Below are 16,714 nucleotides of genomic sequence, written 5' to 3'. Positions count from 1 at the left end.
TATATTTGGCTTGAGTGGGTTCAACATGGCAGCTGTCTGGCCACAGGGATTTCCATTATAATGTGATTGTGAGGGAATATATAGCAAGGAAAAGCTGCTAAAACAAGCAAACGTGATATTTTTGTATAAAAGAAATAAGACATATGTAAAAGAAAATGTGAAATGCTTTTATATAACAGCTATCCATCATTTGATATCCAATTTTAACAAATGATGGCAGGTATTTAACTGTTTTCACAATCTGAATTGATTAGCAGTGTTTGTCAATACTTTTGGTTTTGACAAATTAGTGAATACAATGATTAAGCCTTGTAACCAGCATCACCCGGGGAAATTAATAAATCATTTATTATTTCTCAGTGGAAGTCAAAAAAAGCACTGTATTTACTAGGTAAAAAAAATAAATAAAATAAATATATATATATATATATATATATATATACATATATATATATATTCTCCTGTCCAAATGTTAGAGATGGGGGACAAAATCCTGGTCCTTGTTCTGCTCAAAAACAAACTGAAGTTCAACTGATGCTAATTAAACAACAATATATGTCTTTTGGAACTGGCCTTCAGAATGGATTTGGAATGAACTGATCCTAGCAAGTACTGTGCCTGACATCTCTTATTCCACTGTGCTATATAGCTCCATTGTTGTCAGAAAAGCATTAATGCATAAAGAAGTCACGCCATTGTACAGGGTGACATACTCCTTTGTTACAATGATTGTGGGCACTGCAGTTTATTTTGAATCAACCCCACACGCAAAGTTTTGATGCTGCAAATACCAAATGTGAATCTGCCACTGAAAATAGTTCCTAATGAATATATTATTTACTTGTGTTTGAGTGACATTTGCTAAAAACTACAGTGCAAAGCTGTTTTGAGAAATTATTTTGTCTTAAAAAATGAAACAATATGTTTGTCAAAGACATTTTCAAAGGTTTCTGTTTTCAGGAGGAAACAATAGGTTTAGGGCTGAGAGCCACACACAGAAAAGGGAAATCAGAAGCATTGAGAAGTATTGAGAGATGGTCTGGTAAGTTGCTGGTTTTTACCTTTTCGTGAGATTTGTTAACGTTAAGAAGTTGTTAAGAAAAATGTGCATTTTTCTTAACAACCAGACTTATCTTTAATATTGGGGGAACTTTGTTACAAAAATAACCACATGAATACAATTAAGAATGATCAAGGTCAGCTAGAGGGCTTTTTCACTGGAACTTAACATGTTGTTTTGGGCCACTTAATGCAACAACTAATGCCTTCTGATTCTTCTTGGGAGGCAAGTCTCAGTATGAAGAGTCAGCAGTCTGAGCTGACAAATCAAATAGATGTCTTCCAAAGTCATGAACTGTGTTTTCTGGCTGACCTCTAGCAAAAGTGGGAATTTACGGAACTTGCATTGCAATCGCCTCGGGAAAGGGATCAGTTACAACAACCAAAAACTGTTTAAGTGTACATGTGGACATTGTTTCAAGACAAACTTGAAAAATACGACCCAGCCCATTTACTGTATAGGAAACATTTTAAAGCTTTTAAAATAAATATTCACATCAGTGTTTACCAGTGGCTGATAATTTGTGGTGGTCCACATGCAACCCTTAAAAAGTCTGCAGCAAAACAGAATTGAATTTGCCTAAATTCTGATAAGGAAACAAATATTTCCAATATGTACTGTATGCAGATTTATGTGTTTTTGTCATTTGCATTTCAACACACACACACACACACACACAAACACCTTTGAAAGACAGAAACAAAAAAAAAATCTCATTAGGTTAGGGAAATCTATTTGGGTTGCACACCTTAATAGATTCTATTTATGGCAGCCTTGGAAGACAGGATAGAAGAAGGAAAAAATAATTACCATCATTATCTTTACCATATTCCATTCAGTGGTTAAAGGAAAAACTACTCTAGCTGTAAGAACTGTGAAATTGGAAGACCCAAGTCCAGAAAAATGAGAATTAATATTGGAAATTTTAAAGGAAACAGCCAGTTTCAGAAAGTGTCTATTAGCTAACACACAGTACTTTAATTTAGGCAAAAAGGTGCAAAAGATAATGCACATGACTGTATTGCACGTAGCAGATGATGAACCACATTTTGGGTACAGGGAGGTGTTCTGTACCACAGTCGCAGTATGAGCCATGTGGTTACCTTCAGTGCTGCTGCTTAAATCCCACAGGAACAACTTGTTGCCAGGAAAGATTTTAAAGGATTTCTGACCACGTGACCACTTTGCTGGCTGTTGTTGGCAGCTTTACCAATCACCGTTACCCAAAAAATTGGACGAGTGAGTCAGTACCCTTGGTTTGTCCCTGAGTGCATACAGGCGGCTGCCTGGCCAGGAGCCAGTGTCTCAGGCCAAAAGCGTAGGCTATGGAATTATTCTGCTGGGATGTTGATGGAGCTAAGTTGAGAACCTGTTGGCCAGGGAAAGCTTCTGGAAAAAATGCAATGCTTCGATTGTTCTCAAACATTTCTTTAGGATTAAATCTGCTTTCATCAGTTGTACAACCACTAGAATTGAATTTATTGTTGACCTGAATAGCAGCATGTATGTTTCTCCCAGTGTGTTGCCCCTGTAATGTGCAGTATGTCTGCTCTGCTCTGCTGCTTGCTCTCGCTATCATCTGTCGGTATGTTGTCTCTGTCTGGCCTTATCTGCTGTTTGCTTCTTTGTTTTTGTTGCCCCTTTGTCATTTCTGTCTGTGTCTTTATGTTAATCCCCAGCTGCTGTCTGTCAATATGGAGTGTTTGTTCATAATGTGACTCCCTGGTTTAACCTCTCGATACTCAAGCATCCGAGCAGTGGCGGCACTGAATTCTGATGGTCTGCTCTGCGCAGGGAAACATGTTCATGCTTAAACTCTGATGAGAGAATAATCAAATGTATTTTCATATTCAGACCTCTGGTACCATATCTACATTATCTGTGGTTACATGTGGCTCAGGTTTATGTTTAACTTAAAGCTGTTCCGATCAATATTTTCTTATATGCAATGTGTGGTCTACAGTAGTGACAAATTCAAATAATTATGACCCGACTTTGCAGTTTCTCTCAGCTCTATGTAGCATTTTAGCATCTTTTAGTTCATTGTTTTGGTTTTACAACCCGCAAATTTCCTGTTTTCAGTCTGGTGGCTGTGATTGATTTCATTTACAGGAAAAAAAAACAAAAAAAAAAAACTGTACACCACCCACCTAGCATTGAAGACTGACAGACAAAGCTAGCGACCAGCTGGTGAGCAGAACAGAGCCTTTAACACCCTTAGCAGCTAAAGAGATCTACTTCTCTCAGATGTTGTTAGAGGAGCTGTTGCTCAAGCAACTGTTTGTCAATAAGTTTACACAGTGAATGTGTCAGTAGTTACATTTTCATCTATGAGTGGAACATATTTGAACATATTTTAAAGGAAAGATAGTAAAAGAAAATGTGACTCGATGAACATGTCCATCCTCTACTAACATAGGAATAGTTGGGATTGGGATTTGGTGGGTAGGTGGGTGCAGAGATCAGATGATTAATTGTGGCAGGACCACACTGGGAACAACTGTTGGACAGGGAGCAAATGGAAGGATTTAAACTACAAAGTTAGTTAGTGCCTGTCAGGCTAAAAAAAGTATGTAGTCATGATGCAACAGCAAAAAACTACTCACAAGAAAAGTAACATAAAAATTAATGATGAGATGAAATGAATATCAAGGCAAATTTTGGAGTATATTACTTGGCATTTAAAAAAAAAAATAAAGATCTAAAAAAGTCAGTGTCAAAAAGTCAAAGAGGGAACATTCTTTTTCTTTTGACTACACAATTAAAACATAAAGTCATCTCCTTATTTCTACATTTCTTATTATCTCTAGCTGATGATTAAAAGCTTGCAGTGTGTGGTGTTCATGTGTTTATGTGCAGTATCTGTCAGGCAACATACTGATCTACCACCTTTGCTGTATTCTCCATTCTTACAAAACTGCTAACACCTTACTCAGCCCTGCTCGCTCTATCTCCCCTTTGAAAATTACTGTGAAAAAATTTAACAACCTTGCATTAATTAGTGTCTGGGATGCAAAAATGCATTCTGTTTAGAGTGGATTGAAGTATTTCTGCCATCGCTGACATCACTGGCACACACACACACACACACACACACACACACACACACAGTGCCTCAGTTTAGACGTTCTAAATGCTTGTCTCATCTTAGTGTTGTCGCTGTTCAGACGTCCATTAAGGTTTTCCTAATCACAGTGATAATGCCTCCCACACTCACTCACTCACTCACTTTCGCTCGCACACACACAAACACACTTACTCACACGCACACACACGCAGCCCTGCTCCCTAGCTGTCACTTATACAACGACAGAGCTACGTGAGAGTGTTAACTAAAGAGCTTGGCTGAGATAGGTGGTCACGTAATTGATCAAGGTTGGCAAACTGAGTTGTGGAGCTAATGAATCAAGACAATGGGCAACGGGTTTAATTATGGCTGCAAGGAGGGAATCATTAGAGGAGTTCATATGAGGAACGTGAACTCTCTCCCCATAGTTCCCAGCCGGGTCATATGATAAGGGCCTTTATCACGTAGGTCTAATCTCATACCATTACTTATGCACTGGAGCTCCTGGGTTAGCCCCCTCTCCAGAGCACTGTGTGGCCTGAACTGCTTCACAGGTTAGCTGCTATCAGGCAGATTAGTGCTTTAGCAGGCTGTGTCTTGTTTGACTGATGAGAAGAGCGCCAAAAGTAAGGCTTTATACATGGGCAGAGGAGTTCTCAAGGGGCAGACCACCGCGAGTTTCCTCGCTGCTATTAGGTCGTATTATCACCCTGTTAGCCTGAGCTGCTGGAAGATTAGGTTGAGTTTACTACAACCTAATCATCCAGCAATTGATGTCACTGGGAGGCCCAGCCTGGATTGCCAGGGTGAGGCTGTTTACATCACGGTTGATTTATTATGTCCATTCTCAGGCCATTAAGCAAGGGGTAATACTACAGAGTGGCTTCAATTTTAAACAACTATTTTCTGGTTTAAAGTGCTGGGGCTCTGAAACAAGTGGGAATTACTTCATCTGACAATGGAGATAAATACTTTCAAGTCTAAGTCCCAACCTGTCTGGCACTTTGCTAACGACTGTGGTACTTTGGCTAACAGGACATGGCCACCAGATAGCAATGAACACAGTAAACAATGAATCATCAAATCCAGGTATACATTCACTTAAAAACAGAGTAACAACATTTTTTTCAACAGCAGAAACCTTTTCAGAGTCTTGGCTCATGGTTCCTGCCATACCACAAAAAAATCTTTCTCTGAAATTAACACTATAAAGTGGATTTCACATAAGTCCTTAGAATTAAACAACAAAACATGTAGTAAGTCCACACCCTCAAGAACAACACACACAGCTATCAACAGGACATCATTTGTCTGTGGCGGCCACAGCTGAAACCAAAGACTTCAAAATAACTGTTAAAAAATGTCTTATGATACGACAATGCTCGGTTTAAGCAAAAATCTGTGGTTAGGTTTAGAGAAGCATCATGGCTCAGGTTGAAATTACAAGTATGGTTATGGTTATGTTCATGTACAAAAATAAACATGTGGTTAAGATGTGGGTCATGGTAAAATACAAAATAAAACAAGAAACACAAACAAAAAAATACTTGTCTTGTAGTTGGAAACAGGAAATGAACACCACATTCCACTGGCCCAACCATCCACCCCAACCTCCTGTTTATATAGTAACGCTGCCTGACTTCTTCTGCTCCCGTCATAATTACAACTGCTGTACCATGAATTTGTCTCTTGAACATAAACAGATGGTGGCACCTGCTGTTGTTTTTCTTTTGCAGAAATGAACGTCAAGGCAACTCTTCGCATTGTAATACTTTTACAGAATTCAATCTGACTGAAAACAAGCATATTTAATATGATTGTCTTTTAAAGAAAAGACTAGTGGGCAAATTCCCTAAGTGTCTAAAAACCTGCTTCCACATGTTAAGTTTTACAAAGAGGTTATGTTCTAAAGCAGAAAACTAACCGACGAATTCTGCTTTCCTTTTTGAATATGTTTAATCTCTCTTTGCACCTCTGCACAACAACAACCTTTCCAATGTCGAGACAATCAAAAAACAGCCTGATGTCTTGTTGTTTACAAAAATTACATCTCATTAAACCTCATCCATCAAATTTTCCTAATCTTGGCAGTTCTTGAGATGTGCCAACTCTTCATACATGTGAATTAGTTAAAGGACATTTTAATTCATGTCATAGAGCCCTGAAATATTTGGTTCATAAGCCACCATTATGAACAAATCATCTATCAATTTCAGTGGGCCAATTGGGAAATAAGAAGGTTATGTAATTTTACTGCTTACAAAGAAAAATAGGCACGAAAGAAGGGAAGAAAGAAAAAGAAAGTCGCTGCTACTTTAGAAACAGAGAGCATCACTGGAGGAAAGGTCCACATGGTGTAAAATGTAAGTACATACTTTTAAAACTGCTTTTAAACCACAGAGGGCATTCTTTATATTGTCTTGGCACATTGAGGCTATGGAACTTTGCTATTCACAAAGTCTGCACAACTTGCCCGAGGGCAGCATTGGGAATATGGGACTAGTATGCATTGTGGCAAATGACACTTGGGAATCCTTTGAAAGCAGTAACTCTACTTAATATGCAGCAACATATTAAATTCATATCAAATGCTAGAGACCCTCTATTTGATGAGTGTCATGTTATACTAGAGTAGGCCAATAGCCACAAACACTTATTATCTGATAACAATAAATCACCGGGTGAAACAAAGTGGCTACTCTGCTTTCTAAAGGCCATTATCCTGCAAGATTGTCGAGCTGTTTGTTTGTTTGCCACAGTGAAACATCCTGGTTAAATATGAGCAATCTTGTGCGAGCACAAAGCCAGGCTTAACTTAACAATGCTCAAAATTTACTTTATACAGCTTTTCTTATTTTCACCTTGTCACTGCATCGTGTGCTGCTTGACAGGGTTGAATTACCAGCAGCCAGGTTTAAGGATGTTCAATATGATGTTTAAGAGCACGGAGCAAAACTCTAATGTTGAGCAGTCTAGTTTATCAGCAAATGTGCTTATTGTATTTTATTTATTTAGTTTTTTATGTAAGCCTCTTGTAGTTGTCAGGCAAAGATCAGTGTTTTTACTTAATTATTTCATTTAAATATTAATTTTGTTGCTATAATTTTTGTGACTAATGAGGTATATAATGCTCCTCTTCCATGTCTAAAAGTCACAAGAACAACACATCATGTATTCAGTCGAGTTTGTTCGAAATAATGTCTGTGATCTCTGTGGAGAAATGATCTTTCTACAGTACAGTTTCAGCTTCAGTGCATTGCTGCTGGAGCTGGTAAGAAATTCAGCAAGGTGTATATTTATAGCAGCCACAGAGCTTAAACATCTGGTTACACATTTTCGATGCTTGCAGTGTGTAACATTGTGTATATGGAGATGGCGAGTTGTAAAGCTAAAGATATCAGTTTGAAGGTGCTGTTTCTCATTCATAACCTGCATGTCTACTCTTTTCATTCCTTTGTACGTGCTCCTACGCTATCGGCCCCTGGGGGCAGACATGTGAAATGTGTCTATAAAAAATGTGTTGTACAACTTCGTAAGCAGTGAGGGAGAACATCTCCGATCTGTGATTCAGTGTCATGGAATGGTGACTTTTACTTACCGGAGTGACTAAAAATGAATCTACTGATCAGATCTGTTTAAGAATACAATTATTACACTGTCGCCTCAACTGCTTGTTTTATTTCACACTACAGTGACTAGATTATATCAACCTATTGGACCATGCTGCTTACTGCAATTTGAAGACAATAAAAACTCTACAAAATGACACAAGGGTCACTTTGCTGCATTTTTGGTCCTGGATAATGACCAGCTAATGAGCCATTTTACTCAGATCTCTTCACTGAACTCTCTTGGAGAGAATCATACATGTCTCAGCTTTAATTTGAGCAGGATTACATCAATGTAGAAAGAACTGTGTGGGAGAGCTGGCTATTTTAATACAGTGGCCAAAGTGTAGAGGTTAAAAAGTAAGTGAATGGAAGTAAGACAAACTCATTACATTTAATATTTTGTGAAAATTCTTTTGCAGTCAGTGACTTAAACAGATGCTTTGTATCTTCCCCGGAGATGGCCTTCATTGCAGCCACTGTCAACTCTTGCTTGTTGATGAGTCTCTCTAGTCTGCACTTCAAGTGGGATGCAGTTCATTCAGAATGAGATCAGATGGCCAACTCCACTTCCTCTTCTGCTTTGGCTACATGCTTTGGACCACTGACCTGATGAATGATGACATGTCTTTCAGTGAGTTTTGACGCAAACTTTCTGTTCAGGAATCTCGTGAATCTTCTGAGGCTGTGGTCACAATGTCTTCTCTTGATTATTGACAAGGAAACATGTCTGCCTACATCCTGGAGAGAGTTTCCAGTCATTCACAAGACTTGTGCTCTTTGGTCTAACAGCCCATTTGCCATTTTATAGTCATTGTTATCTTCTTCACTTCGGAGCTCTGTATTAGCATGAACAAACTTACTTTTGAACCCTTGCAATTTGGGCACTACACATTAAAAGGGTTACATCTCATTCACTACTTTCTATATTGACATAAACCTTCTAAATTAAAGCCTAAACTTGGCACTTTGATGCAGCATCTGTTATTTTATTTCAAAACAAATGTGCTGAAGCACCAAGCCTGAAGAACAATAACTGTGTTGCTGTCCAAATACAGCTTGGACTGTACACACAAACCATGTAAGACTGGCCCTTCAGCAGCTCCTGACAACCCTTTGGTGTCTGACAAGTGGGATGTTTCACACAGGTCGGGGATTTTGCAGTCCTGACTAAGCATTTGCTCGAAGTGCAGGTTTCAGCTCATTCCCAGGTGTGTAACGTGGGTGTACAGGCCAAATGCAATTTGCAACAATGTCCAGCTTTCAAATACCATCACAGAATCGACTAAATTCACACCATCAACTCAAAGTGTCACAGGAAAGGATGAATTTGTCATTGTTTCCCCACAAAGTCTACAATTCAATCAATAGCAGAGCGTCAAATTAATGAATTTCAACCGTGCAGTATGTGGGCAACTGTGTCCTGCTTGACATTGGTAACGATGCAAGCAGTCTCGTCCAGCAGGAGAGCAAAGACAGCTGGCTCTGTGCACACTGATGCCCTTTTACCCTCCTGTTTACAGATATCTTTTGAATTGTATCTAATGTGAATGGAAAGAGTTAAAAAGCAGCAGCTGTCTTCTATGTCTGTTTCTTAACATCTTTAAAGAGCTCTAAAGAATCCAAGGTGAGTTCACTCTTGTGAACATTACAGACTGTAATAAAATAGTTGCACCATAGAAATTCAGTGTTTGTAAAGAAGCAAATATAAAAAATGATTTGTATTATTTTCAGTAGAGAGAAGGGTAGCCTTGGTTTTTACATGTAGGAACTGTGTGTGCACTTCAACTTGAATGTACTATTTCTTAACAAAGCACGTGTGTCTGTGTGCATCTGTGTATGCGGGTGTGTTTCGCTCATCTTCATGCTCATGCCTCCATACTTGTCTTAAAGTGTCCTTGACTGCTGACCTTATTTCTCAAGAAAATCCCACCTCAGCCTGTGAGGTCTGCTCTTACACACTCAGACACACTCTTTTGTAGTTGTACACACATATTCTCAAGGTGAGCTGCGGACTCTGGCACATGCTCCCAGACACTGTTAATCTCTTTGTTTGATCTCTGCTTTGTCATCCAGCTATTGTCCCCATCTGATACAGAAATGGCAGCTATCTTAAATTATACAGTATATAAACAGAGCTCTGCACACACCAGGATGCAGATTTTTCTGCCTTTGTCACACACTGAGAGATGTTTCTGTAATTGCACCTTTGATAAAAACGGTGAATCTTGAAAGACGTGCTCTGTATATTCCTGTTGTTCATGAAATTGGTGCATTTTCATGAAATCAAACTAAGCAAAAATGGTGAACTACTCAGGACTCTACGAGAGTTGAACATTTTAGGTGGCTTGACAGGCATCAGTGCCACTTCTACTCTTTCTCAACAGTTTCTTAGTGTCATGTTTTCTTGGAAATAAAAATAGACTTTAAACAAGTTCCTGGCTGTGATGCTAATCTACAGTATTTATATCCATGGCTCTGATGCCAGCAAAAATAAAGTCAGATTCATTTTGCCCCTGAGAAGTTTGTTTCCGTGCAGCCTCACCCCTCCCTAGCTGTTTCTGTTTGGGCAGTCGAGGTGGGAATGGATGAGACTGGAGGTGCGTGTCACTCGCAGTGACGCCACGTCTCTCACTCAGAAAACACACACTGAAGAGGCAATCTAGGTGAGAGGGGGGAGGTCACTGGAGTCACACGTTCAGTGGACTCCGCTCGAGTGTAAGGTGGCGGGTCTGTGGGCAGTGTCAAGATAAGGAGCAAAAAAATGAGGCTATTTATGATCCACAGGCGTGTCACACTGCGATGCTAAATGGATTGCTTCCTGTTTAAAGTCATGACATGCATTCTGCGCATGTTTACATATAAAAACAATAATTATTAACATAATAAACAGACAAGCAGAATAAGCTGCTGTAACAGGCTGCTGCTCCTGTTGCACGATCTCGGAAAAAAATATGAGTTCATTATCACTAAAATAATATTATTCTGTATGATGTGATGACAATTATGTGAAAACAAAGAGTCACCACCATCGTAAATAATATTGGTGACAATTACACAGTTCATTATTACAACACCGCAGCCAATATATGTTAATTGTCATTATACTCATGTACTACTGTATGTAGTAATATTAATTAGAAAATAAATTAAAAAGAGTGATTTGCATGGTAAAAACCTGCAGTCTGTAGGCTTCTATAGATTTCTTTTTCCCGTTATAGTATTGTAGTGGGATGCAGAATTCTGATTTAGATTGAGATTATATTTACCCATCCGCAAATCCTTCCCTTAGAGAGTCTATTTGTGCTTCCCAAAATTAATGCAGGATTTATAAAATACAGAATTTAAGCTGTTTACACAGATGCACCAAGGGCAGCAAAAGGGCTGAAAAAGTATCACAGAGCTGGCTTGTACACTGCTACTGTATACAGCTAGGATGCTATTTGGAACAGTTTGTGCCTCTCAAGCTGGTCAAGCCTGTTTATGTCAAACTGATTTGGATTGTTGATATATATATTTTTTCATACCAATTTCTCACAGTGTAAATTCAATGTAAATTTTCTCTCTTTCCCCACATTTATTGATACATTTAGATCTACTAACAGTAGTTAATAGACCAAAAGTCAAATTTTAAAACTGAGACCTGTAATTATTTAATTCCCATTACAGTATGCAATGAATTTCAGTATTGGTGCAACAACAGCAACAAGGCAAACATGCAGATAATGATTCACATTATTTTTATTTAACTGCAAATTAAAAATTCTAGTTTAACATATGTCTTTGCTTACTGCAAGGGCTGGTCTGTCTGATATTTCTCAACAAGCCATACATCAGAAGAAAGCCAATGATGTATGTATGTGATAAATTCCTGCCTAGCCTTGGAAGAGCCTCCCTGTGTCAGTCATGATTGGACAAACATTTGATTCTTAGCATAGCAACAGAAATCACACAGAAACATCACATCAAATGGAAGATTATGTATTGAGTGCTGTAATTGCCTTATTTACTTTTGTGTCCAAATGAATGGATGGTCAACATTTTTATTGGTATTACAACTCGGCCATTTGACACAATTCCACTTCTGGCACTTTTTCAGTAATTCACATAATCGTCTTTTAGTGGGGGAATTTTTGGAAAACATTTTTACAGGCATCTGATTGACTAATGACATGATAAGATGCACAGCATGTTAGTACTCTGAGTGGGAGAAGAGAAGGGGGTTGAGAGAAAGCCTAAAAAAGACAGACACTGAGGACCAGACAGACATAAATTGGTTACGATCGACACTGCGCTGGCTTCTTTGACAGACCATATTTGTACTCTCAGCCTCGGGGAGAACAATAATGCAGTAAAAGTTAGAGGGGAGAGTGGGAGAAAGAGAAGTAGACAGTTTTAATACATGCAAGTGGAACTAAATGGGGAAAATGCCAGTGGGCTACAAACCAAATCACTGTCTGTATATTCCCTTCCACCGGGCGCCAGTCTAAACTTTAAAGTGAGACTATGTACCTTACTAAACAGCAGCCACTGCACTAAAATGCTAAAAAATAATACCAAATAATCAGAAAAGGGATTAATGTTTATTAACATTAGTCACCTTAAGCTACTAGTGATACCAGACCACGTAAGGCTATAGAGGCAGAAGCCCTGATCGTTTTAAACTGAGCAAGATTTTCTTTATTGTTTTCATGTTCAACTTTTAATTTCTAATAGGAATAATATATTATTTATTTTTCAAAAGTGAAGATTCACCTCTGAAGGAAGTTTTGCTATTGTTACACAGCCAATGTTAATATTAACAGCTGATTATTACCAGTGTTGCTAAGAGCTTCAGTCATAGTTACATTTAAAATGCAAAATGTAATAATCCACCCTCTGAGCTGTGCTTCCTCACGGACCTCAGTCCAGTCAGACCAAGGCTAGTATCACAAAAAGTGATAGAAAGGGAAGCAAAACAAGAGGGTTGCTTCCTATCACTGGAGACAGCTCTTAGTGAGTTGGATAAAAGAATTAAGTTTGATGCTGAACATTTCTTCTAGTCTGGTGAGTAAACAGCTGTTAATGCTAATATTTGATATGTAGCAACAGTTTGTGTAAAACAGAGCCCAGTGGAAGCTCATACAGGGAGAATAAAATAGGGCCTAAAATGGAACTCTGTGGTACACCTCTGGAGATGGTGGAGACGAAGACGAAAAGTCATCAGTCCATACTGATACAACCTGATCTGCCTCGTAGTTTAAAAGGAAACCACTTCAAATTCTGACCCTGAATGATGACCCTATATTTGAGGTTGTCCAGAGGATCAAAATGATCGACTATGTCGACAGCAGCTGAAAGGTCTAACACAATTAAAATTGCATGATTTCCAGAGTCTAAAGGCACCAATAAATCATTTGTCACCCAGAGGAGAGCTGACTCAGTGCTGTAGTGCATCTTGAAACCTGATTGGAATATGTACGGAGTGTTTTTGTGGTCTAAAGACTAAGAAGCTGGGAATAAACAGCTGTTTTGTGTCACCCCAAACCTCACATAAAAAGAACAACTTTGATATTGGCCAGGGAGTTATGGGGGGGGTCACTTTATACTGTATAGTTATAGTTTTTTTTTTTTGTTTTTTTTTGTTTTCCCTTTTCTATAGTTATTTTTTAATTGTCTCTGAAAATCACCAAAGGAGGACACAGGTCACTCTTCATCAACCTATGTTCCATCTCTGTTCATTCTGTCAGCCAGCGCCCTGATGAAAGAGGCCCGAGTTGAGTCCCATCAGAAGTAGAATGATAAGAAATTCTATAGCGCCAGTCCCGTGTAGAAAAAATCTTTTCAGCAGTTGCCTTAGGACAGGCAGTGACCCTAGAGTGCAGTACAGCATTCACTGCATTGAATAAAACTTTGACTCAGTGGGAATTTCTTGATGTGAGAGAAATTAAAACAGAATTATTTCAGTGATAATACCCTTCTTCTTTTTTTTAAAGACTTTAACAATAACAAGTTCAGGGCTGGGAACAGGGCTCTTTAGGGTCAAATTCCTGTATTATGTAAAAGAAAATAAATTATGTGCACTTGTGAATAAAGAATCAAATCATTTCGGAGATACAAGGGCTGGCATTCTTTTTTCCAAACAAAGATGGCTCTGTTTCTGAGAACTTTCTTGCTGTTTTCGGCCTGATGCAGAGATCTTTAAGCAGTAAATATGGCGTTAAAATAGATAACCCCACTGTATCCTAATTAATAAATTCACAGAAATATTGGCTCTGTGAGGCAAACACCAGTCAACATTTGGTTCATAAAGCATTAATTACATCAGCAATAGAGCAGGCCTGTGCATTATGCTAAATTAGACAGAGCAGATAGGAACAGGCAGGAACTGACCAAACTTCACCAATCAACAAACTACATACAAGTTGAGTTCTGTGTATAATCCTGGGGATTTAGGGGGATTCCCAGTGTCTCATTTTCCAAACCAACATTAATACTAGTTTAATCAAGGAGGCCATTACTCCTGGTGCTGAAGTTGACACATTCAGGGCGCTTATTAAGATGAATATTTCTTTTCAGATGAGGAGGCACGGCATTAACAGCTGGACACACAAGGCTACTATCATCAGCTTTGTTTTTCCACTGCATTTTCATTGCAAATAAACTAAATATGCATTTTAAGATCATAAACAAAGTGGGGCTACATTAAGATGCAATTGTATTAATTTGTTTTCATTTCTAGGTTCACCTTTGGATTCAAACTTGCGTCTCATGCTGTTATTTTTAAGTTGATTTTCATCTTCGCAGTCAGTGCTCAGATGAAGTTATGCTTGACAATATTTTGAGTGGGCGAGTGAGAACCTGTGGTTGAACTCAGGCCCACTGTCAGATTGTTTTTCCGATGATGGATGGCAGCTGGCACAGCTTGGAACTGACATTCATAGTCCGATACAGTCCGTAGAGAGATGGCTTCCACTGGGGCATAAATCACAACTGTGTGCCGAGACATACAGCTAAGGCCCTTCAGAGGGCCATTTCAGAAGCAAGCGAGCATTTGTGTGCTTTTAAGGTGAGAAAGAGGGAGCAAGAGAGAGAGAGGTGTGGACTCATGAAATTGTGCATGGACAATAGCAAAAGGCTCTCTTAAGCTGTTTGACATGCCCAACAAACTCCCCTTTGCCATTCAGAGTTGCAGAGAAGGGCAGTGTACCATTCGGTGTTATTATGATTTAGCTTCTGGGGCTATAGCAGGTGATATCAGCCTTAGAAAATGAACAATACAGGCATAAGAGACTGTTAACCTCAGCACTCTGTTGCACCCCAAAGTACAATAAACTGCACACATACTGCATTTAAGTACGAGTGTTTTGAAAGCAATGCAACCAGATATAAATGTGACCAAAACACAGTAAAGACACATTAAATTATAATTGGTTGTAATTACCCATATAAAATTGCCAGTGTAAATACACACCAAATGCCTCCTGTGTTGTGGGAAACTCCTCTTTAGTATGAGGGATCATGTTGTCATTTTTACAGTCTTTTCACTCTCTGTATTTACTTCTTGTCCTTCCCAGGAGCATCTGAAACCCCTCTTCAAATTGCAAAAAAAAAAGGTGGGATATGTATGAGGAAAATTTTTGCAACTTTCCAAAACAGACTACCCAGCAACCACACACAATTTAAGCTGTGGCTTGTTGCACAGAGGTCATGAAAGCACTCGTAAGATCTCAAGCCACTTTTGCAACAGTCGCTGTGGCTAGTGACTTGAAACCCCCATTGGTGCACAATGGGATATTATCAGAAGGTGAGAGGCCACTATTCGCCTGTGAGAGCTCATTGAGGGCTACCAGGCTACAATGTGGGAGCCAGCTCCCTGTGGAATATTTGCACTCTGAGTTGAGTCAACTCTCTTGTGCTCTACCCCCCTTCCCCTCCCAATATGACACAGTTTCTCATCGCAAAATGTCAGCAATGTCTCAAGAGAAGAAGAGGAAGAGGAGGGAGGCAGTTGTTCCTCTTCTCCTTCTGAAGATTAGTTTGGTTAAGTTCAGCCTGTCTCAAAGGCAGGCTGCTTAGACTCGGGGTCTATGGGGAGTGAAGGGGGCGAACAGGCAGAGCGAGAATGAAAGAAAGGAAAAGAAAAGACGGGGTGGGAGGAAGGGGGGAATGGAAGGAGGGAGAGTGAAGCAGAAAGAGAGAACGAGCAAATAGCCCAAGCAAAGCTGGCCTGGAGAGCCTAATATGTGCTTGAAGGGCTTGCTAATAGGTCATTGTTCTTTATTGCCAAGATGAAAGCAGCTTGAGCAAGCAGAGAATGTCAAGCCCACTTGTTCACTTGCATACTTGACTATATGTTTTGTCTGTGTGTGTACATCTGCGAGAGTTCAGATGTAAACAAAAGGCAGAGATGCCAAAAAACACACACACTCATTCAACTGCCTCTGCCTCTGTGACTCCGTGAAAAAAAACCTAACCCTAACACACCATTCAGACACTTGCTGCTCACCTTAAACAATGTACACACACACACACACATACCATAATGCATGGCCATACACACACACACACACACACACACACACACACACACACACACAGACAGACAGACAGACATTTAGGGTGCTAATGTAAGCCTGAGTGTTCTCTCAGCTTAAATGGTGTCAGCGATGGCTCCCACCGTGAGACACAAATCTGGTGGCGCTCATCATCTGGTGCTCCCATCTGTCAGCCCGAGTGTGCCTGTGTGAGATAACCTAGAGTAAGTGTGTGTGTCTGTGCGTGTGCATCAAGGTTATGTATAAGACAATATACTATACATATGTGTTGTATTTATGTGTAATAGATACCAAGATGGAAAGATTCTGTGGGCACGTGCCTGTAGTCAGGGAAGATAACGAGATTGCGTGAAGATTTGTGTGTATGTGTGTGTCTGTGTGTGACAGAGAGAGAGAGAGAGAGAGAGAGAGAGAGAGAGAGAGAGAGAGAGAGAGAGAGAGA

The sequence above is a fragment of the Trachinotus anak genome, unplaced genomic scaffold (assembly GCF_046630095.1).
Source record: "Trachinotus anak isolate AG129_WGS33_773 ecotype Australia unplaced genomic scaffold, CSIRO_AGI_Tana_v1 ptg000026l, whole genome shotgun sequence".
NCBI lineage: Eukaryota > Metazoa > Chordata > Actinopteri > Carangiformes > Carangidae > Trachinotus > Trachinotus anak.
The sequence above is the reverse complement of the archived record's forward strand: the minus strand, read 5'-3'. Positions refer to the sequence as shown.